The following is a 24,530-nucleotide window of genomic DNA, read 5'->3' on the forward strand; positions in this document are numbered from 1 at the left end:
TTGAGTTATTAATTTATAGATTGTGAGTTCTGTTGTACAGCTGGTATTTCTTTGTGTATTTAGGCAGTATATTTATTTTAACATTCACATACCTGGTTTATTCACTTACCTGTCAAGAAAAGTTACAAGATTCACACACACACACTTGCATGCACACGTGGGTGCACGGCGGTCTTCTTTCAGTTTCCATCTACCAAATCCACTCATAAAGCCTTGGTCAGCCCGAGGCTATAGTAGAAGCACACTTGCCCAAGTTGCCACACAGTAGGACTGAACCTGGAACCATGTGGTTGGTAAGCAAGCTACTCAACATGCAGCCACTCCTTTCTTAAAACAAGTGGTGTTCATTTATCAAGCAAACTTAAGACATCTTACTGCTGTATTGAGTTGATCAAATTGTGTGACTACACAGGAATGTATCTGGAAGGGAACCCATCATTTATATTATTCTTTTTTACTGGCCATGCTGGGGCACCACCTTTAAAAGGTTTAGTTGATTATGGTGACCTCAGTATTTATTTCTGTTTAGTTATTTTATTATTCCTGTTTTGTAAAATGGTTAAGCTTGACCTTTTTAGCATAAAAGGTATAACTTACCACAGTAATTTATAGCAGTATACACAAACACAGACACTCACATATAAATAAGTCTACTCTTATATATACATATACATATGAATGAATGAATGAAATTTGTTTGATGTGAGTTGTGTAGAAAGAAGGCCATTGTATGCAAATATAAATATATGATGGCACACTGTTTCCACCAACCAAATTTTTACTCACAAGTTGGTCAGCCTCACACTACAGCAGAACACACTTTCCCAAACTGTTGCCTGCGGAATTGAATCTGGAATTTATAAGACCATGAAATAAGCTTCATAAATTATACAACCATGCCTGCACCTATTTTCAGTTAAATTATATATGTTCAGAAGAACTTCTCTTGAGGGCATATAGTTCATATTACTTAACTTAAGGCTTTCATTTCCTATGGAGCACAGGCCATTGACAATTTTTCTCCATTGTTCTTGATACTGGGATGTCTTTGCCCAGGTCTTGTGAGATATGAACTGTCTGTCATTGATGCTTCATTTTTCCAGATAGAAGTGTTGGCCCTGTGCAAGCCCATTTTTACTTCTGGGAAGAGGTGGTCCATACCAGGAGCTCGCGTTCTGCTGGTACAACGCTCAAGGTCATTGAGACGCATGAGCCACCATACCGCAACAAGAACTAGACATTGTGATGGCTAGTTCCTATTAGTGGAAGATTACAACATTACATTTGAATTGTGATTCGTTGTGAGAACGAGATAATAGTGTGGTCCATGTGTATTATTGGATAGTGAAAGAACAAGGAAGTTATGGATAAGAAATAGTGATGTGATTGTCATCAGAAAACATTGAAAACTTGCAAGATGGTGTGAATATGTGGGATATGTATTTCACTCAACTGAAGCTTGACATCTATGTACACACTTTCTCTTTCTCATGCACATATATAATACATATGCATTTTGTGTATTAGACATAATGATGATATTGTGTGCTTGTATGAATCAGATACATAAGCATTATGTTTGTGCTACATAATGCACACACATACATCTATTACACATACATATACTTGAACAAAATTATGTGTGTGTGTGTGTGTGTGTGTGAGTGTGTATAATATAGTATATTTAGGCCAATCCAGTGATTTGTTACTCTGGAATTTCCATTGCATGCAGCTCCTTCTATAGACAAGCGAGGCTAGGTCAGTATGACATGTCCTAAATAGACTACTGCACTCTACATTTATATTGAGTACTTCTGGATCATTATTCAACAATGTGTATGTGTTTATATATATATGTGTGTGTGTGTGTGTGTGTGTGTATAGTGTTAGGTGGCATGAGCACTTACACACATGGTAATAACTTCCACCTACCAAATTCAATTACAAGGCTTTGGTTGGCCCGAGGCTATAACAGGGGACACTTGCCCAAGGTGCCATGCAGTAAAACTGAACCCGAAGCCATGTGGCTAGAAAGCAAGCATCCTAACCACACAGCCATACCTACACCTACTAATGGCTGACTGGCAAGTAAAAAGTACTCACTACACTCTTGGGGTGGTTGGCATTAGGAAGAACATCCAGCTGTAGAAATCTTGCCATATCAGATTGGAGCCTGGTGCAGCCTCCTGGCTTACCAGTTCTTAGTCAAACCACCCAACACATACCAGCATGGAAAGTGGACTTTAAACAACGACAACGATGATGATGATGATGATGATGGTGAGTGTGTAGCAAAACACACAGATATACTTGGAAAGACATTGTGCTGAGTCAATCAAACCTTTTCTTTTTTTCGCTCAATACTTCAATATCATATTGTTTGCCAGAGTATGAACATGATAAATCACCTTGGACAACAATAACTTCAATACTATGGAAAATGAAATAAATATTGCTAGTATGTGATCAATTTAGTTGATAATTTCTTAAGAGCAAAAGCAAAACAACCTACAATATAAAAAAAAATAATAAATACCCTACAACGAACAAAAATAAATATCTCAGAAAACAGAAGATAATAATTATTGAAGAAAATCCAGTAGACTTGTAAAAACACTAGTTTGTTGTACATGTTCTGTCATGTTTGTAGCATTTTGTTCAATAAAGTCTTTCAATAAGTCTGAAGAAGGTTGATTCTATTGAAAGATTAAAGACCTTTTTGTATTGAATCTTATTTATCTAACTTTTTTTTTTATTCATGATTTATGTATTTTTAAAATTAATTTATATATTTATTTTTCTGTTATTTATTTAAAGTTTTTTTTTTATATAATTTTTATTATTTAATATTTATTTATTGTATGAAAGTGGTTGATGAGTAGAGATAAGTTTGTCAGTTTATTTGATAATTTTATAAAGATTGCCTAATATGGTTATAAACATTCATAAATAAGTTTGCTGTCCATATGTGTGTGTGTGTGTGTGTGTGTGTATGTATGTATATATATGTGTGTGAGTGAGTGTGTGTATGTATGTATATATATGTGTGAGTGAGTGTGTGTATGTATATTTATATATATGTGTGTGCATGTGTATATATGTATGTACACTTGTGCACTTATATATTTATATATGTGTATTTATGTGTGTGTGTGTATATGTATATATATATGTATGTGTATATATATATATATATATATATATATATATATATTTATATATATACACACTATATATGTGTATGTGTGCATACATATATATATAGTGTATATACATATATATATATATATATATATACACACACTATATATGTGTATATGTACATACATATATAATCTTCATTATTTTTGCTGAATAACTGACAACTTTTTTCATTTCCCCTCTCTTCCCTTGCCCCCAATCCTCACTCTTTGATAGATCATGTCCGGTTCGCCTGTTCTATCTCTATTGATCTTATTAGTAATGTTGATTTCCAATTAGCTACGTATTCTTTTTGTCCTTTACTGTCCATCACGATACAGCTTTGCTATTAGCGACAAAATATTGATGTAATCTCTCACTGTTATTGTTTTTGTTGTTGTTGTTACTACACATTTCTTGTTGTTATTAAGCCCCAGGTCAGCTCTGATGGAGCAGGCCTGTAATCAAATGCGTTCCACTCATTATCATTAAGTATGTTTAGAGGTATCAAGGACTACATTATCTATTATTGCATCCCATCCTTTTTTTTTTTTTAATTGTGTGGCCTGGTTTGAGGGAGATTTAGTTGCTTATAACAGGTTGAGGAACTACATAAAGGCTTCTTTGTTGACTTGGTTGCTGTTATTCTCAAAGAAGTGAATGACAAATGGTAAAATATCAGTTTTGAATAAAATCGCTTTGTTGAATTTAGTTACTTCCATTTTCTTTCTGAATTCAAATCTGACTTAGAGTGACTTTGCTTTCCAACCATCCAATGTTGATGAAATAACTATAATTACACCATTTCTAGAAATTTGTAACTTTTGCACTAGTGTTACTTGGACTTCTATTTGCATTTTGGGATCTGCTCATTACAACAGAATTGAGATCCTAAAACCAAGGTGCCATCTAAAAAGCATTGGTATAGGTGCTGGTGCCATATAAAAAACATGCAGTACACTCTAAAGTCATTGGTGTCAGGAAGGGCATCCATTTATAGAAACCAAACCAAAATAGACTATGGCACATGGCGTGGCACCCCAGACCATGCCACTTCCTGTCATGTCACTCAACCCATTTCAGCATGGAAAATAGATGTTAAAAGATCACACACACACTTGTACATACATATATATATACATGCACAGGCATGCAAACACACACATATGTAGAGAACAAACTTATTCATTTATGAATGTTTATAACCATATTAGGCAATATTTTATAAGATTATCAAATGTAGATTTAATCAGGTGTTCCCTCTCTCAACATTTGTGGAATGGCAAAATAGGTTGATAAAATAAAGTAAGTAGCAGTCATGTAATGGGGCTTATGTTTAAAATAACTATCATCAGCAGGGTGTTAGAAACAAAAAGGCCCTTCAGGTATTGACATTTGTCTTTCATTCTGTAAAAATATACCAGTAATGATATAAAATTATGCCAGTAATAAACAGTGCTGGCCTGGTTGTATGATTGAGAAGCTTGCTTCTAAACCACGTGGTCTTGGATTCAGTCCCACTCGTGGCACCATGAGCAATTGTCTTTTACTTTAGCCTGGGCTGACCAATACCATGTGAGTGAAGTTGAAATGGAAAGAAGCCTGTTGTATATATATGTTTGTGTGTGTGTGTGTATGCTTGTCAGTATCTTTGTCTCAACATTAGGTAGTAGGTGTAAATGAGCATCACCATCATGCAACTGATGTTCATTTCCCATCTTCCATGAAAATTCATCCGGCCATGGGGAAATATTACCTTGCTTGGAAACAGGTGAGGTATTCAGCCACAGACAATCTGTCTGAATAATTTCTGTCTGACCTATGCAAGCATGGAAAAAGACATTGAACAATAAATGATGATAATGGGATTAATTCAATTATCTATAATTGCACCACTTCTAGAAATTTGTGACTTTTTGCAATCTGGAATAAGACGAGTCAGCTCTAACCATTGAATTCAAATATCACTAACAGAAGTCAACTATGGCTATAAATCCACTCTTGTGCCAGTTTAAAAAGAATCATAATTGTTCTGGAACTTTTGATAATAAAGTTGTTGAAAATTGTACAACTAGCTAATTTCTTTTTCCTACCAATTCATGACATGCCTGTTTCTAATTTTAATTAATTAGGATTTTGGTGTTGTCAACTCATTTTGATTATTTGAAATATAGAATTGTCACTATTGTCTGTCTTGGTTAGATTTAACCTGTTGGTCATCACATTTCTAATAAAATACACTGCTTATATTCTAATTAATTTTGAAAATAATGAAAAATTTGGAGGAATTTCATAAAATTCCGAACTTTTTCATTATTAAGTTGGGGAAGGTGGAAAGGTGGCAGAATTGTCAGTGTGTAAGGAAAAATGCTTGGCAGCATTTCTTTACATTCTGAGTTCAAATTCCACCAAGGATGACTTTTCATCCTTTTAGGGTTACTCTTTTACTCTTTTACTTGTTTCAGTCATTTGACTGTGGTCATGCTGGAGCACCGCCTTTAGTCAAGCAAATTGACCCCAGGACTTATTCTTTGTAAGCCTAGTACTTATTCTATCGGTTCCTTTTGCCGAACCACTAAGTTATGGGGATGTAAACACACCAGCATTGGTTGTCAAGCGATGTTGAGGACACACACACACACACACACACACACACACACACACACACACACACACACACACACACACACATATATATACGACGGACTTCCTTCAATTTCCGTCTACCAAATCTACTCACAAGGTTTTGGTCGACCCGAGGCTATAGTAGAAGACACTTGCCCAAGGTGCCACACAGTGGGACTGAACACAGAACCATGTAGTTGGTAAGCAAGCTACTTACCACACTGAAATAAATACCAGTTGAGCCCTGGGGTTTATGTAATCATCTAACCTTGTTCCTTTAAATTTCAAGCATTGTGTGTATAGTGAAAAAGAATGATTAAATTGGGGTTTGGAAAATAAAAATGTTCTTACATAGAATTATGATGGAAGGTTTTTATGAATCAAGTTTTCTGTTACAGAACCAGAGGTAGTCTGAAATATGTTGGTGTCATGATTTAAACATTGTTCCTCTCAATGAAGGGAGATTAATTAAAGTTTTCTTGTTCTCTATACTATGTGTTAGCATTTGCTTTACTGATAGATTAACTACTTAACTGAGGTTCAAATTTCTCTAAAGCTAGCTTTGCCTTTCTTTAGAGTTGATTCAGAGCTGGATTAAGACTCAGAAAGGCCCTAAGCACTTGAAAGATTTTGGTGCTTCCATATATATGTAATTCAAAATATAAACAATAATAAGCCATAAAATAAATTTCATTTTTCAAACTAAACAAAACTGACAGTAAAATGGAAAATAAAATTTTTTTTTGTATACTTCCATTTTAATTATATTTGAAAAGTTTTCTACTTTTTCAATTGCAAAGTCTTTGATCAGATCCTCACTATGACACCATGAACTTTTCAAAATTATATTTCCGATCTTATAAACCACTTTGAATATTATTTTAGCAAGTTTAAAGTGATTTCTTTTGTGCCGTAAACCATTTACTATTACTGTGGTGCCTCCCTTTCCTTGATGCCCTAAACATATTTATTTTGTGTAATGGTTAATCCAGCAGTGGGTTGTTTAATTACCAATGATACATGATATGATTCACTTAGTTTTATGCTTAGGCAAAAGAAATTCATGTTTTCATGTAGGCAAAAGAAATCACCATTGTTGTTGTTTAACGCTGGGTCGAGCAAACCCATGATTAAAAACATTTCAACCATGACCATGATCATACGTTCATTTTCCTTTTTTTTGGTAGTATTAGTAGCAGCAGCAGCAGCAGTAGTAGTAGTAGTAGTGGTGGTGGTGGTGGTGGTAGCTAATACTACATTATGCAATGTGTTCTTGCTTTTTTTTTCTTTTGAAAACAGTGGAATGTGATTTGAGGGAAATTTGGTTGTTATTTCTAATAGGTTTGAATAACCATGTAGATGTTCATTTGCAATCTTCCATGTCAGCATGCTATACTGTTCATCTTCGAAGGACTAAAGGAAAATATTACATTCATTGCAGTGAGGGATAGCAAGAAGAGCTTCCAGTTGTAGAAAATCTGCCTCAACAAATTACATCTGTCCCATGCTAGCATGGAAAAGTAGATGTTAAAATGATGATAATGGTGATAAACATGACATATTACTTTGCAATCACATCATTCCAAGTTTAGTTCTGCTGTGCAGTTCCTTGGGTAAGTGTCTTCTACTATAGACTCAGTTTGATCAAAATCTTATGAATAGAATTTGGGCAATAAAATTTGTGCAGATTGTATGTTTATATACATATGTTTATGTCTCTGTTTATGTAAAAACTGATGCCATATAAAATATAAAATGTAACCAGTATTCTGTCAAGAAGTATACTTTTGCAATTTGATCAGATTGACAATCCCCACCCCCAATAAAAAACTGAGGTTTATGTGATTGACTAAGCACTTAAAGTAGTGTCCCAGATGGGTCACACTCCAGTGATTGGAATTGATAAAAGAATATGAGAATAATAAAATCATAATTTGTACTGTGAACTGAAATGATGATTTGCATATTTATATTTAATATATTCTGGTAGATTTTAATGCAAGTATGCTAATTGATGTTGTGTACGTCACAAGAGTGTATAGCTTCTTTTTATGACAACATGCTCATAACACACTTCATTCATTGGTGCAATGAATTCTGGGACACTGATGTTTTGATGTGTTGTGTCTCGTCAGCCAGAAGTACCTGGATCTTTGAATCTAAACAAGAACTAATGGCTTTGTTTATAATTCCAGTGAACATCTACCAACCAGTATTGAATTGTGATTTGCACTGTGAACAGTGAAATCTGAAACAATGAATTGCATATTAATTCTTAACATGTTTTGGCAAATTCGAACACAAATAAGCTAACTGCTGTTGTGTTTGTCGCAGGAGAACAGCTTTTCCTTTTTTTTTTATGACAGTGTTTTCATAACACGCTTGACTCATTGGTACAGGGGATTCTGGGATAATGATGTTTTGACATGTATCTCATCAACCAGTAATACTCAGATTTTTGAGTTTTGACTGATGGCTCTGTTTATAATTTCAGCAAACTATCTGTTTACTTGTTTTACATCTGTTTTATCATCCTACTATGGATTGGACAAATAAGTATTGGGGCATTGTTTTACTATCAGATGTTCTCTCTGATGTTCACCCATAACTCTTTTTCAAGTAAGGGATTTTTTTTTCTCATTTCACATCTTTGAAAGCACAGAGCTAGCAGATGATTTATCGGCAAGGAAAGGCAATAAATTTTAGTGTTTGTAACATACTGCTTTTTCATGTAAAGTGCTGAATGTAAAATATTCATGCACACACATACACAAACACACAGTTTTATCTGTCAAATTCATTACAGTAGAAGATATAGTTCTTGGGTACTAAACAGTAGGACTGAACCAGAAAAAATATAGTTGAGAGATGAACATCTTAACTACACAATCTTGTCTGTGCCTCAGTATCTTGGCATATTTTCTTTTTCTTTCACTGTTGACATTGATATAGTAAAAACCTAAACTAGTTATTTACATTTGAATATATGTGTGTGTGCGCGTGTGTGTGTGCATGTGTGAAAAACAGATTTGGTTTCATATATTTACATTAAGTTTCATTAAAATATAATTAGTTGTTTGTTATAAAAGAACATAAATAGTTTAATTATGTTAACATGTAAGTATTTGACAGTATTATGTCTCATTCACATACATACACACACATATAAAGCACATGCACACACACACACACATATAAGCACATGCACATATACACATACAGTTCATGCGCACATGCATATATATAGATGCATATGTGGGTGCATGTATATATATGTATAAGCACATATGCATATATATGTATATATAGGCACATGTATGCATATGTATGTATACGTGCCTATATATATATATATATATATATATCATCATCATCATCATCATCATCGTTTAACGTCCGCTTTCCATGCTAGCATGGGTTGGACGATTTGACTGAGGACTGGTGAAACCGGATGGCAACACCAGGCTCCAGTCTGATTTGGCAGAGTTTCTACAGCTGGATGCCCTTCCTAACGCCAACCACTCAGAGAGTGTAGTGGGTGCTTTTACGTGTCACCCGCACGAAAACGGCCACGCTCGAAATGGTGTCTTTTATGTGCCACCCGCACAAGCCAGTCCAGGGGCACTGGCAACGATCTTGCTCGAAAATCCTACAGGAGCCAGTCAGGCGGTACTGGCAACAGCCACGCTCAAAATGGTGCATCTCATGTGCCACCCGCACAAGAACCAGTCCAGGGGCACTGGCAACGATCTTACTTGGCTTGCCGGGTCTTCTCACGCACAGCCCATTTCCAAAGGTCTCGGTCCGTAGTCATCGCCTCGGTGAAGCCCAATGTACGAAGGTCTTGCCTCACCACCTCAGCCCAGGTCTTCCTGGGCCTACCTCTTCCACGGGTTCCCTCAACTGTTAGGGTGTGGCACTTTTTCACGCAGCTATCCTCCTCCATTCTCACCACATGTCCATACCAGCGCAATCGTCTCTCTTGCACGCCACAACTGATGCTTCTAATGTTCAGCTTTTCTCTCAAGATACTTACACTCTGACGGGTATTCACATTGACATTACACATCCAACGGAGCATACTGGCTTCATTCCTTGCGAGCTTACGTATGTCCTCAGCAGTTACAGCCCATGTTTCACTGCCATGTAGCATGGTTGTTCGTACGCATGCGTCATACAGTCTGCCTTTTACTCTGAGTGAGAGTCCCTTTGTCGCCAGCAGGGGTAAGAGCTCTCTAAACTTTGCCCAGGCTATTCTTATTCTAGCAGCTACACTTTCAGCGCACCCACCCCCACTACTAACTTGGTCGCCCAGATAGCGGAAGCTATCGACTACCTCTAGTTTTTCACCCTGGAATGAGATAGAAGTTGTTTCCTGTTTGTTTGCAGTCTTTATTGCACCTGAACATCTGCCACAAACAAAAACTAACTTGCTAGTTAACCTGCCTTTGATGTTGCTGCACCTCTTATGTGTCCATAGCTTGCACCGGGTACATCTTATAGAGTTACTACCTACTCCTTTTCTACATACTGAGCAGGGCCATCTACCTGAAGGGGTTTGTGTTTTATCTACCTTCCTACTTATTAGGATTTTGGTTTTAGCTAGGTTGACTCTAAGGCCCTTCAATTCTAGACCTTGCTTCCACACCTGAAACTTCTCCTCTAGTTCTGATAGTGACTCCGCAATTAGGGCAAGGTCATCAGCATAGAGGAGCTCCCAGGGGCAACCTGTCTTGAACTCCTCTGTGATTGCCTGGAGGACTATGGTAAATAATAGGGGGCTGAGGACGGAACCTTGGTGGACCCCTACCTCTACCCGGAATTCATTGCTGTACTCATTTCCAACCCTCACCTTACTGGCCGCATCTCTGTACATGGCTCGCACAGCTCTCACTAACCATTCTTCTATCCCAAGTTTCCTCATTGACCACCAGATAAGGGATCGGGGGACCCTGTCAAAGGCTTTCTCCATGTCAACGAAAGCCAGGTATAGAGGTTTATCCTTGGCTAGGTATTTCTCTTGCAACTGTCTCACTAGAAATAAGGCATCAGTAGTGCTTTTACCTGGCACGAACCCAAACTGCATCTCATCTAAATTGATTCGCTCCCTAATTAGTTGGGCTATGACCCTCTCTGTAACTTTCATAACCTGATCTAACAGCTTGATGCCTCTGTAATTATTTGTATCTAAAGCGTCCCCTTTACCTTTGTAGCAGTTGACTATGATGCTGCTACACCAGTCATAGGGTATGACTCCTTCGTGTATCACCTGGTTCGTAATACGGGTGACTAGGCTATAGCCAACACTGCCAGATATTTTGAGCATCTCTGCAGTGATTCCTGATGGGCCGGGGGCTTTCCCGGTCTTCATACTCTTAATTGCTTTATCTACCCTGGTACTATCAACTCGGATAGCTGGTCCCTCTATTGGGTCGACATAAGGCAAGCTCTCTTTCTCCCATTCATTCTCTTTATTAAGCAATCTATCGTAGTGGCATCTCCAGACCTCTTTCTTTGCATCCTCATTTAATGCAAGCGTACCATCATCCATGCGAACACATTTCTCTCCTACAACATCACTATTCTCTCTCCTACACTGTCTTGCAACCCGAAATACCTCGAGTCTTTGGTCCTCACGGCGCAGAACATTGGCAAATCTTTCCTTATCTGCTTCCCCTCTGGCTAAATAAACCTGTCGCCTAGCCTCCCTTCTGGCACATTGGTACAATTCCCTGCTACCACCGTTCTTCCAGTCCTTCCAAGCTTGTTTCTTTTGTCTAATAGCCCTGTCTACCTCCTTGTTCCACCACCACGTTACTCTGGGTTGGGAGGGGACCTTACACCACCCACAAATCTGGTCGGTGGCTTTCAACAGGTTGTCCCGCAGAAATCTCCAATTGTCTTCCACGTTGTATGATGCTATATCCCCTTCTATTTCGTTAAATGCTTCAAGTAACTTGTCTCTAAGTCTCTGTCCGTTTGCAGGGTCTTTAAGCTTCCACACCCTTCTTCTCCAAGCCTGTCTAATTCTGGGCACCCATTTTGCCTTGATCCCAAAGTCGCTAACTACTAATCTATGTTGTGGGGTACATTCTTCGCCAGGGTAGGTTTTGGCATTTATAAGCCGCCCTCTTTCCCTATTTCTGGCGAGGATGTAGTCGATTTGGCTAGAGTGTCTGCCGGAGCGGTAGGTGACTAGGTGACTGGCAGGTTTCCTGAAGTTGGTATTGCAGACCATAAGATTGGTTGCATCACAGAACTCCAGCAGTCTGGTTCCCTCCTCGTTGCGGGAACCGAAGCCATAGCCTCCATGTATGCCATGGAAGCCCCCAGCACGACGTCCGACATGACCGTTGAAGTCTCCAGCCACAAAGAGAAGGTCCCTGTCACTCGTCGACGAGGTAGTTTGCAAGAGGGTGTCATAGAATTGGTCTTTCAGACCATCTGGTAGCCCAGGTTGAGGTGCATAGGCTGAGATGACAGTAGCTAATCTATGATGAAGCACTAGTCTGATCTTAAGTACTCTGTCACTTACTCTAACGACCTCGATTACCTTATCCACCCATTTCTCCGCTAGAAGTATTCCTACGCCCCCGACCCCGTCAGTGTTCCCTGCCCAGAAAATCTTGTACCTGTGTTCTTTGCCTGTGAGGAACCTTGCAGAACCTCCTCTCCATCTTACTTCCTGGATGCAGCACATATCTACGCATCTCCGTTCAAGCATCTCAACAATTTCACCAGATCTACCTTTCAGCGTGCCGACGTTGAGAGTGCCAATCCTAACAGTATGGGTGTTGGGGGTGTGGGCCTGTAGCCTGGGAAGGGGAAAAGCAGTGTCGTGTACCTGAAAAGAAAACTTGCAATTGGAAGAATTCATAAGCAAAACATTACCTACAACCTGCAAACATTTCTCAACCTTAATGCGCTACCCAAAGGTAGGGGAGAGGATGGCCAAGGCCACTAGATGGGTTCCGGGAGACAGCCGAGGTTGACAGGATGACAGAGGGATGAACTTCCGGTGGAGGGGGCGGGATGACAGAGGAATGAGCTTCCGGTGGAGGGGGTGGGATGACAGAGGAATGAACTTCCGGTGGAGGGGGTGGGATGACAGAGGAATGAACTCAGCTGTAATTATTCTGATATTACCCTTTTACCTTTCCATCTATACACATACAAGTTCAAGAAACTATAAGCATATAACAACATATAGACTTTGAAACATATACACTCACACATACACAAAATTACACATATATACGTATATATATATATAATTACACATATACACATGTTTGTGTGTGTCTCATATAACATTATATATTTACATGATTACACAAGTGTATTTTAGGAAACCCTAAGTCTGTGGATAGCTGTTAGCCTTTTGGGCAGATTTATTTATTAAAATCTAATCCCTTTATTTTGTTTGCTTGTCTTGTTTTCTTGGAGTGGCTGTTATTTCACAGCATTTTACACCTTCTATAAGGTATTTTTGTTGTTGCTGTTGTTTTTATTGATACTTTTTCTTTTAATTTAAACAAATTTAGTCTTTCTGGTTTTGTTTACTTGCCGTAGTTATCACATCTTGTCCGGCTATATGTGTGTTGAACAGTTAATAAAGTGTTTATGTATGTGTGTGCATGTGCATTGTGTGTGTGTGTGTGTGTGTGTGTGTGTGTATATATATATATATATATATATATATATATATATATATAGTGAGAGAGAGAGGCATTTGTGTATGTGTGAGTGTATATGTTTCAAAGTCTATATGTTGTTATATGCTTATAGTTTCTTGAACTTGTATGTGTATAGATGGAAAGGTAAAAGGGTAATATCAGAATAATTACAGCTGAAACGACAATACAAATAATCTTAATTAAAATCCTTCCATGTTGATTCTTGTGTAGTGAGTAGTGAAAGACAGAGACATACATAGAGCTAGTGTTAGAGAGATGATCATTCTCTTGCAGAAGTAAACATGAAAACTAACCATATCCATATTAGTCTTATATTCTTTCTAATTTTGGCACTAAGCCAGCAATTTTGAGGGGAGGGGAAGTCGATTACGTTGACCCTAAAAGGATGAAAAGTAAAGTCGATCTTGGCAGAATTTAAACTCAGAATCTAAAGAACTCAAAGAAATGCTTCTGACATTTTGTCTGATGCTAACAACTGTGCCAGTTTGCCACCATAGTATGTATGTATATGCACTCTTGGAGTGGTTGGTTTTAGGAAGGGTATCCAGGTGTAGAAATTCTGCCAGATCAGATTGGAGCCTGGTGCAGCCTTCTGGTTCGCCAGTCCTCAGTCAAATCGTCCAACCCATGCTAGCATGGAAAGCGGATGTTAAACAATGATGATGATGATATGATATATATATATATATATATATGTATGTATGGTCTGATCAATAAGTATCCGAACTGTTGCCATAGTAACGAAGCTAAAGCATGTGGAATTAAGACGCTTGGCACAGATTGACCTTGAACTCTGCTGTGCATGTGCACTAAGTTTTAACATTCTAGCTCACTTCTATTGTATACAGCATTGTTTGGAAGGAATGTGTGTAGCATATGATTGTCGCATTGACCTTGAATCTGCATCAAATTTTGTCAAAAGGTTGGTGATACTTGCTCAGAGGCCTATGCAAAGTTGCGGAAAGTGTAGGGAGAGGAGTAGATGAGCAGAAAAAATGTCGATAGTAACAAACTTTCTGGGAAACCTTCAACCAACAGAACTGAGAAAAACATCGCAGATGTGCGTGCAGCTGTGAGGAGGAATCGTCGATTTGCCATCTGTGAGTTTTCAGAGAATGTGCAGATTAGTTACGGTTCAGTTTAGTCCATTATCACTGAAGATTTGGGTATGAGATGTGTGTCTGCCAAGTTTGTGCCAAAACTGCTTTCAGCTAACAACACACCTGTCCATTCAGTGCAGCTTGTGAACCAGTTTATGGCTTGGCACAGCATTCCCCAGGTCCAACAGCCACTGTATTCCTCAGATCTTGTCCCTTGTGGCTTTTGCCTCTTTCCAAACATCAAATCCCGCTTGAAAGGAAGAAAATTTCAGGACGTCGAGGAAATCAAAGTGAATGCGACGAGGCAGCTGCTGATTATCCCAGAAAATGAGTTCCAGGAATACTTCCATCAATGGAAACGACGCTGGATTATGTGTGTGGCTTCTGAAGGGGACTACTTTGAAGGAGATTAAATGCCAAATTGGTACATGTTGTAGTTTTGTTTTTATAGCACCAGTCCGGATACTTATTGATCAGACCACACACACACACACACACACACACACACACACACACACACACACACACACACACACATATATATATGTATATATGTAGTAGTCTAGCCTTCCATGTGCATATTGCTAAATTGGCAATGGAATACAGGTTGCTGATCAGATGAATCCTTAGAACCTTCAGAATGAAAGCAGGAATGCATGATGGTCCTCTGAAGGACCTTTGTCTTGGATATTGCTCCCAAATATAGTCACTACATAGTATGAAATTAATGGCAAAAATTGAAGCAGTCCAGTGACTATTTTCTTTGTATAGCTACACAAGGAAGATAGCCTCAATGCAGCAAATCAGCTACTGGGAAAGACTCAAGGTGTTAACACTTTACTCTGGAATGAAAGCAAGAAAGATATGCTGCAATATACTTCTGGAAGATCCTAGAAGGATTTGTCCCAAACTTTAGTGTTGAAAGTTGTGCAAACACCAAAACAGGGTGCCATTGCATAGTGCCTAAAATCCCTTCGCTGCTGTCAAAGTACAAACCAGATACTGCAATAGCTTGCGATTTAAGGCCACACAGCTTTTCAATATCTTCACAAAGGAGCTGAAAGACTTACATGGTGCAGATGTAGATGTCTTCAAAACTAAGCTGGATCTCCTTCTGTCAAGAGTTCCAGCTGAGCCGTTCACAGCAGAATATGGAAATAGGGCAGCAGCATCAAATTCCCTTAGTTACAAAATGCCAACTATAAAAAAATTTTAATGAAGGTATAGCAATACTAGTTTTTGTTGCTCCAGCATAGCCACATCCCTTGACTAGAAACTGAAAAAAGAAAAAAATTATGTGTGTGTGTATAATGGATGGGGCCTGAAGGTGGTAAAAACTACAGAGCATATTTTGGACCTTTGTGTTATGTGGGCTGAAAGGTGGCAATACATCAAAAACAGAAAACCATTTTGCTTTTGTTCTGCTAGGCTGCAGACAAGAAGTAGAAAAGTAGGGAGGCAGGTCTAATAGTTATCTTACATGTCTTGAGATTCTTGCGATCAAATCCACTGTAGGTGTGTTGTGCTGTTGTCTCTTCCGGAGAGGACAGTCATTTCTACATTCTTTAGATTATATAAATGTTGGGATGGAAATAGGTGCCAGATAGTCTGGGATAATATTTCCTTCCATAGACTGGTATTCTATTCAAGCGTTATTTATCTCTCATCTGCTTAATATTATGAATCCGTAACAAAATACCAACTCTTATGAATGTATCCCTTAGGGGGTCATCTAGAGAATAATTTATTTTCAAATGTTATATTACTTTGGTTGTTGAAGGTTTGTTTAAAGAACAAGTCAGATCACATTTTGGTGCTTTGTTTTTTGTTTTTTTTTTCAATTTATTTTCTCAAATGCAAACAATAGTTTGCAGTATGTGTTTGCCACATATATTGCAAATATTAAAAAGTTAATATTTTTTTTACACCAATATTCTTGACATTTGCAATATTATCCCTGAAAACTTTGCTGAGATGCACAGTAATTGAAACAAACACTAAAGAGGGAGCTGTTATTTATTTATTTTTTTTTTTTTGACTCAGTAACAATAGCAGCCAAATTATCCTCAAATTACACCCTATTATCTTGGAAAGGAATAAGGCATATTAATATTGTCCAGGACACAAGGCCTGAGAGAAGGATAGGATGGTCATGTTTGGAATACCTTTAAACATAAGTCTGTCCAGTCACTGTTGCCCTTTGTCTAAACATCAGCACTACTGAAGAGTGGTGGCTGTCATGCTCTGACTGAAACCATTTTACTTGCTTCATCTGTGGCTACTACAAGAGTCTACAGATATATAAGAGTAGACTGAACAGAATGACTAATATGCAGCATGCCTATATTGCCACACTGACCCCAACATGATAAACTATTGCATACCAGAGTACACTGTGCAATCCTTAATTAGCCAGTGGGGTGGCATGACTAGGACCCTGGATATATGGGTTGTATTCAGACATCTTATTAGTTACCCCTGAAAGCAGAGCTGACCAGGTCTGCATGGCAACAACTGATACTTGTTTTAAAATAGATAGACAAGGCTGCTAAAAATAACTTCAGAGAAGCAATTTTTGTTCTGTTTTGGAATTATTGAAAATAAATTTTTGTTCTACTGCTCTATAGACAATTCTTGTTAGTATTTGGTTGGTGTTAGGAAGGGCATCCTACTGAGAAAGCATGCTAATAGAGACAGTGGGACTTGGTGCAGTCTCTTGACTCACTAGTTTGTTTGAACTGTCCCACCCATGACAAATGGAAAACAGACGTTAAATAATAATAATAATAATAATGATCATGTGTGTATAAATGTAAATAAACAAATATTAGTTTTTTTATTAGAAGCGTTGAAACGTTTATCAACAATCATGGTTGATAGTTGACAAATTTTTCCACCTTGTAAGGGTAATTTACCCAATATTTATGCTAACAGCAACTCTGCGTTCTAAAAATTATAATCTTATTTGTATCATACAATAATAATGATGATGACAATGATGAGGTGGAGGAGGATTTGTGGCACTAAGAGATCAGAGATTCTTATTCCTTTATAATGTGAAACATGCGATGCTTGTAATATTTCGTGTGAAAAGTGTTATTGTCCTTTCTACTATATGTTGTTTAACCCTAACTCAATCCTGATTGATCAGTCACATGATAAGCTATTCCAGCGGTGACCATACATCTTTATTTAGCGCTAGTGATTAGATGACTACATTATGCAGTGTGCCTTTCTCTTTTAAGATAATAGGGTATGATTTGAAGGAAATTTATTTATTTTATATTAATAATGCCATTGGTCACAACTTTACAAAAGGTCAAACAACTATTTCACTGTTTCTCTGACTGAGAAAGTGACTAGGGAGTGTCTGTAATTTGATGCAGAATGAATATCTTAAACCTTATTGGCTTGCCTACTGTGAGGTCTGGGATTGTATGTGGAGTCTAGGAAATTGAGCTTAGAGTGCAGAATTTGAAGTCTTTTTTATTATGTGTTGAGTTGAATGAGAAAACCTTTTAATATTTAGTGATGCCATGTTGAGATTATATATAGTAAATTTAAACATCCATTTGACATTTAGGATCTGTGATGTTATATACATACTGTTTATTGTTTATTGAATTTAATATTTTCTTTTTCTTCATTTGTGGAGCCTTTGATTACCATACACCCCACTCCTTGATATGTAACTTTGGCTGCAGATGAGACACATAACTGTGTTTGATTGGAAAGGCCAGCTATCACCTCTTTTCTCATTTCTTCTGGTAGTGCTGAGTGCATTTCTTCTCCATATCTTTAATCCTCTTTTAGCATACTCATATATTACACAAGCATACATACACACACATACACTATCTTATAAACACATAATCTCATGTATTCATACGCCCACACATGCATAATTGTGCAGTAAAATGAGGGATAACATACTTGATATAGTGAGCTAAGGCATTTTAAATAATTAAAATTACGTGGCCATTGCCAGTACCTCCTGACTGGCCTTCGTGCCGGTGGCACGTAAAAGCACCCATTACACTCTTGGAGTGGTTGGCGTTAGGAAGGGCATCCAGCTATAGAAACTCTGCCAAATCAGATTGGAGCCTGGTGTAGCCATCTGGTTTCACCAGTCCTCAGTCAAATCGTCCAACCCATGGAAAGCGGACGTTAAATGATGATGATGATGAATGATGAAGAGTCATTGTGTAAATAGTTAATTCTGATAAAAAAAAAAGACAGGGGAGGCAACCCAGAATTAAAGTAATTGAATTGAATTAAATATGAAATATAGTTTGTGTTTGATCTTTTGCTATATATGGTGACAATTCCAAGTAGATTTTGCTTTTATTAAACTTTTTATTTGTATATTCACTGAAGAGTGCAGACATTGCGAGGATTTAATGTTATAATTGATGAAAATATAAAAATATACATAGAACACACTTTTTTGTGAATAAATACAAATATTTTTTGCATGTAAAACATTAAAATTTGTTCATGAAAACACTCAAAACACACATATGAACATACATACATGCACATGTATGCATGAACATGCATACATAGATATACACACTTTTGCTCACACGTATGTATTTGTGTACTTGGTTTTATGTATGAGAACCCATATATGCATATGGATAGACACAAATGTGCCAAGACACACTGTTAGATAAACAAGCATGCATAGGCATAATTGTGACACATACAAATACTTGCGCATACATATATACCCGCACTTCCTCTTACACACACAAGTATATGTATCTGTGCATGCAAATGCATTGACGCCTTATATCACAGCATGGCTTTGACTGTGCTTCCAAAAATAAACGAAAGAACACACCCAGTGATGAAACCTTTTTATGGTCCCTTGAGCTGCTAGAAATAACAGTTACATTTCCTTTATATCATATCCTACTGTCTTAAAAAAGAGGATGAACACATTAGATACCGTAGTCCTAGATATATATCTTGAAGCAAAAAGGGATACTTATGGTTAGAATCTTTGTTCAAGAATCTGCAATCAAGGAAGGTTTGTGACCAGACAACAACTGCAACAACAACATGAAGGCGCTTATGTGCACTGGTTAGATATAAGGAAATGACAAAATTGATCCCTTGAGTGCTAGATTAAATACTCTGTAGTATTTAGTTATGTACCACTATTTTGGAGGAAGGGGATTTGTTTTTTATCACTGTCTTGTGGAAATCATCAGGAGTGGCTGTGTGGTAAGTGGCTTGCTTAACAACCACATGGTTCTGGTTTCATTCCCACTGTGTGGCATCTTGGGCAAGTGTCTTCTACTATAGCCTCGGGCCGACCAAAGCCTTGTGAGTGGATTTGGTAATTTAGTAGACAGAAACTGAAAGAAGCCTGTTGAATATATGTATATATATGTATGTGTGTGTATATGTTTGTGTGTCTGTGTTTGTCCCCCCAACATTGCTTGGCAACCGATGGTGGTGTGTTTATGTCCCCGTAACTTAGCAGTTCGGCAAAAGTGACCGATAGAATAAGTACTGGGCTTACAAAGAATAAGTCCTGGGGTCGATTTGCTCGACTAAAGGCGGTACTCCAGCATGGCCGCAGTCAAATGACTGAAACAATATAAAGAGTAAAAGAGAGTATCTTAACATACTCTTTTCCATGCTTGCATGGGTCAAATGGGGTTTATTGAGGCTGATTTTCTACACCCAGTCGGCCTTCATGTTGCCAACCTTGACCTGTTTGTAACCAATTATATGTTTCGCAGAATATTGGAAATGAATGACATTGCTTGTATAACAGTGACACTCATTTGCAACTATTACATAATATCTAGACAAGAAGATACAAGCATACAGTCTCATTGGCCTACATGCGTGTATAACACCGACCACCCAACTCTGCGGGGCGGTTGGTGTTAGGAAGGGCATCTAGCCATAAAAAAATCATCCCAAAACAGACACAGAAGTATGGTGCAGGCTTCTGCCTGGCCAGCTCCTGTCAAACCATCCAACTGATGCCAGCATGGAAGGAGGACATTAAACAATGAAAATGATGATTATATATATATATATATATATATATATATATATACATAAATATTTTCTGCGTTAAATGGAGAAGCGATGACAAGTGATAATTCTATAAATAATAATTAATAAGCTTAAAGCTTATAAGTGATCACCATGTATTGGTTAAAGAAAATAGTCTAATATTGGGGCATATAAGCCCTTGACAGAAAAATGTGGCTGTCAGTATGCATAGGATACACACACACACACACACATACATACGTCTGTGTGAAAATTATATGTATATTTGAGTATATGTGTATGTTGTTGTGCAGCCGTATAGCCTTTTCTGTTTGTTTTCCTGTCTTGTTTTTTGTCCGCCACTACATTCCTCCATGGCAAGGTTTAATTTGTGTATACAAATTTAATTTGCGGTCCATGGGAAGAGCCGTTTTAGCGATGCGTCCTGCCCAGCTCTTCGAAACGCCGGTGTTAAAACGGGGGTAGCTGATGAAGAAGAATGTTCTCTATGTGGCTTGTGTGTTTTCTCGTCTACGTTTTGTTTGCAATGTCCTGTACCCATATATGCACCTATACATACAGGTGGATGTCGGTATGCACATACCTGTACGTATATATGCATATACTCATTTACTATTTGTTAGTATATATATATATATATATATATATATATATATATATATATATATATATATATATATACTATCTGCGTTAAATGGAGAAGCAATGACAAGTGATAATTCTGTAAATTATCACTTGTAAATAATAATAATAATATAATATTATTATAAATAATAATAATGATAATAATAATAAGCTTAAAGCTTATAAGTGATCACCACTTGGCTAAAGAAAATAGTCTAACATTGGGGCATATAAGCCCTTGATAGAAAAATGTGGCTGTCAGTATGCATGAAATACACATACACACATACGTGTGTGTAGACATACACGCACACACACATGTGCACAACAGGCTTCTTTCAGTTTGTGTATTTACAAATCTGTTCATAAAGCTTTGGTTAGCCTAGGGGCTATAGTAGATGACGCTTGTCCAAAAGGCATACAGTAGAGCTGAACCTTAGACAATGTAGTTGGGAAGTAAACATCTTAACAACTCAGCCATGTCTGCACCTATGAGTGGTTTAAAAATAAGTATCTGTTTATTTTCTACTGATGTCTATACAGACAACTATAGGTGGTGGATTACCAGAATTGTTATAGTATCAGACAAAAAGCCTTATAGTATTTAACAACCCTTTACATTCTGAGTTCAAATTCTGCTGGGGTCAAATTTCCCTTTCATCATTTCTTGGTTTGATAAAGTACCATTCAAGTATTGAAGTTGATTTATTCTCCTATAATATAAAAATATCCTAGATGTGAATGGAATTATATTAGAAACTGAAAATGACTATATCCCCCACTCCCACTTCCACCAACAGAATATGTCTTTCACTTGTTTGTCATTAGGCTGGCCATACTGGGACACCACCATGAAAGGATTTTAGTCAAACAAATCGACTCCAGTACTGTTTCTCATTAAAGCCTAGTACTTATTTTATCGGTTTCTTTTTTGCCGAACTGCCAAATTACAGGGACATAAACACACCGACACCGTTTGTCGAGCGGTGATGGGGACAAACACAAACACACACACACACACACACACACACGATGGACTTTTTTTCAGTTTCCATTTACCAAATCCACCCACAAGGCTTTGGTCAGCCCAAAGCATAGTAGATTTTTGCCCAAGGTGCCATGTAGGAGACTGAACCTGTAACTATGTGGTTGTGAAGCAAACTTCTTACTACACAGCCACACCTGCACCTATACACGAAATCTATAGTCTTGTGCTTGTTTTAGAAATCATTATTACATATTAAGGGAATTTTCTCTCTCTCTTCACCTGTTAGAGAACCACTTAGACAACACATCACACAGCATGTCTCTGAAAGTCCTATCAATAACCACCTCTCTTTTCATTTGATTATAATCTAACTTTAAGGTGAAACATGTGTGTGTGTGTGTGTTGTGTTGGGGAAGGGTATGGCTGTTTGCTGACAATTTAACTTATCAGGGTTATCTATATCTAATCCCTGTGATCACTCTCTCTCTCTGGCACCACTAGCCTATACCTCATCCTCTCTATTTTTAATGTTTTTCCTTTCTCCCCCATCTCCTCTCCAGCCATTTATTCATCCATACAGCCAGTCAGCCAGCCATTCCTAACTCCAGTCCTATAACTGCCATCCATTACCTTGGCACCCCTACTCTCTCTCTCTCTCTCTCTCTCTCTCTCTCTCTCTCTCTCTCTCCCTCTCTCTCTCTCTCTCACTCTCTCTCTCTCCCTCTCTCTCTCTCTCACTCTCTCTCTCTCTCTCTCTCTCCCTCTCTCTCTCACTCTCTCACACTCTCTCTCTCTCTCTCTCTCTCTCTGTGCCTATTTCTGTTTGACTGTCGCTCTCTCTTTCTCATCTATCTTCTGCTCCGCCTTTCTTTCCTTCCCACCTTCCTTTTCTCCCTCCACCCCTTCTCTTCCACCTGGTGCTTTAATTATAATTCCAACAGCTGTCACATGCCTGGTAAGCTGGTCTTCCAGGAATGCGCGCACACGCACACACAACACACACACACACACACACACACACACACACACACACACACACACACACACACACACACACACACACACACACATACACACACACTTTGACTACTTGCTTTATTTCCTTCTTTAGAAAATGTCATGAAATCTGAACAGAGCAACACTTTGAGGTGGAGGAAGGTTGGAGGTAGTGATGTACATAAAAAAAAAAAAATCCTTCTTAAAGGGGCCTCTGTACTATAAGAAAAATGAAAAAAAGAACAAAAAAAATTATTTATTGCTTCTGTTGAACCAAATGTTCAACTTGATTTTGATATCTGATTGTAGCCATTTCACCTACAATCACTAATGTTATTGAAAATAGCTTGAACATTGTACAATCTCATTTAGTTTTCCCTATAAATACAAGGCCTTTTGACTTATGTAAAAAAAAAAAAAAGTGTTAAATTATTTTTGCCTAAGCACAAAAGTACATTTTATAAAGTTGAACACAGTATAGTCAGATTAATCGACCATAATATATTGCTGGTATTTTTAAGTGTTTTTGATGAAGTATATTCTCAATGGTGGTAGGTTCTTCTCGACAAAGTATATTTTTGTAAGTCCTTGGCAAAGTATGTTCTCGATAAAGTACAAACCAAGAATGTGTCTTTATTTAAAATTCCAAATCTGACATGTGTTACTTCCATCAATAGTGTTTTTAGAAAAGATATAAATATTCCCAAAACATTGTAAAGACTTCATCCAAAAACTAGGTTTCCTCTTTGGGACCAGAAAATACTTCCACCCTGATCAATTACCAACCTCTAAAAACCTCAGCAAAGACCTACAATGGAGTGCTGCTCTACATCTGGAATGGTACTTCTACAATACACATAAACATCTTTGAGATATCCAAAAGAAGGCCGTTTATTGTTTTTAGCAAAGACATACTCACTAACATACTACAAGCATTATCTCTGCTCATCTAAACTAATTAGCTGGATAAACTTCCTACCATGACCCAATTGATAAATTCCTTTCTTCTACTGAGTCTCATGCAAGACACTTTGCTTGATATCCTTTCCCAGTGCTGCAGCTATATGGAATTCTTTCCCTTGCCTATATATATTTTCTATTGTGACCTACACAAGTCCAAACTAGACATTAACCACATTTATCATCTCCTTTATCTTGGAAGACCTACAAAAGTCATGAATGTTGTCCCATGTCTGATTAACCAAAAAGAAAAAGATTATGGTTATTTTTATTATTTTCTTGTTGGTTCAATCTTACATTTCCTTCTTTTCCTGGCCA

The 24,530-nt window shown here is 37.6% G+C and overlaps 1 protein-coding gene across 8 annotated transcripts in view; it reads left to right on the top strand.

The window, feature by feature from the left end:
- The window catches only part of LOC106878978 (uncharacterized), a 198,143-nt gene that overhangs the window by 35,731 nt on the left and 137,882 nt on the right, over positions 1–24,530 (top strand). For 4 of the 8 annotated variants that reach the window (XM_014928353.3, XM_089350385.1, XM_089350380.1 and 1 more), the window contains exon 2: positions 7,247–7,418. The exons of the other annotated variants lie outside the window; for them this stretch is intronic. The gene's annotated coding sequence lies outside the window, so the exon portion shown is untranslated. The remainder of the gene's footprint in view (positions 1–7,246; positions 7,419–24,530) is intronic. 8 annotated transcript variants of the gene reach the window in all.

Source organism: Octopus bimaculoides, chromosome 1, assembly GCF_046866305.1.
Source record: "Octopus bimaculoides isolate indiv1 chromosome 1, ASM4686630v1, whole genome shotgun sequence".
In the NCBI taxonomy this organism is placed as follows: Eukaryota; Metazoa; Mollusca; class Cephalopoda; order Octopoda; family Octopodidae; genus Octopus; species Octopus bimaculoides.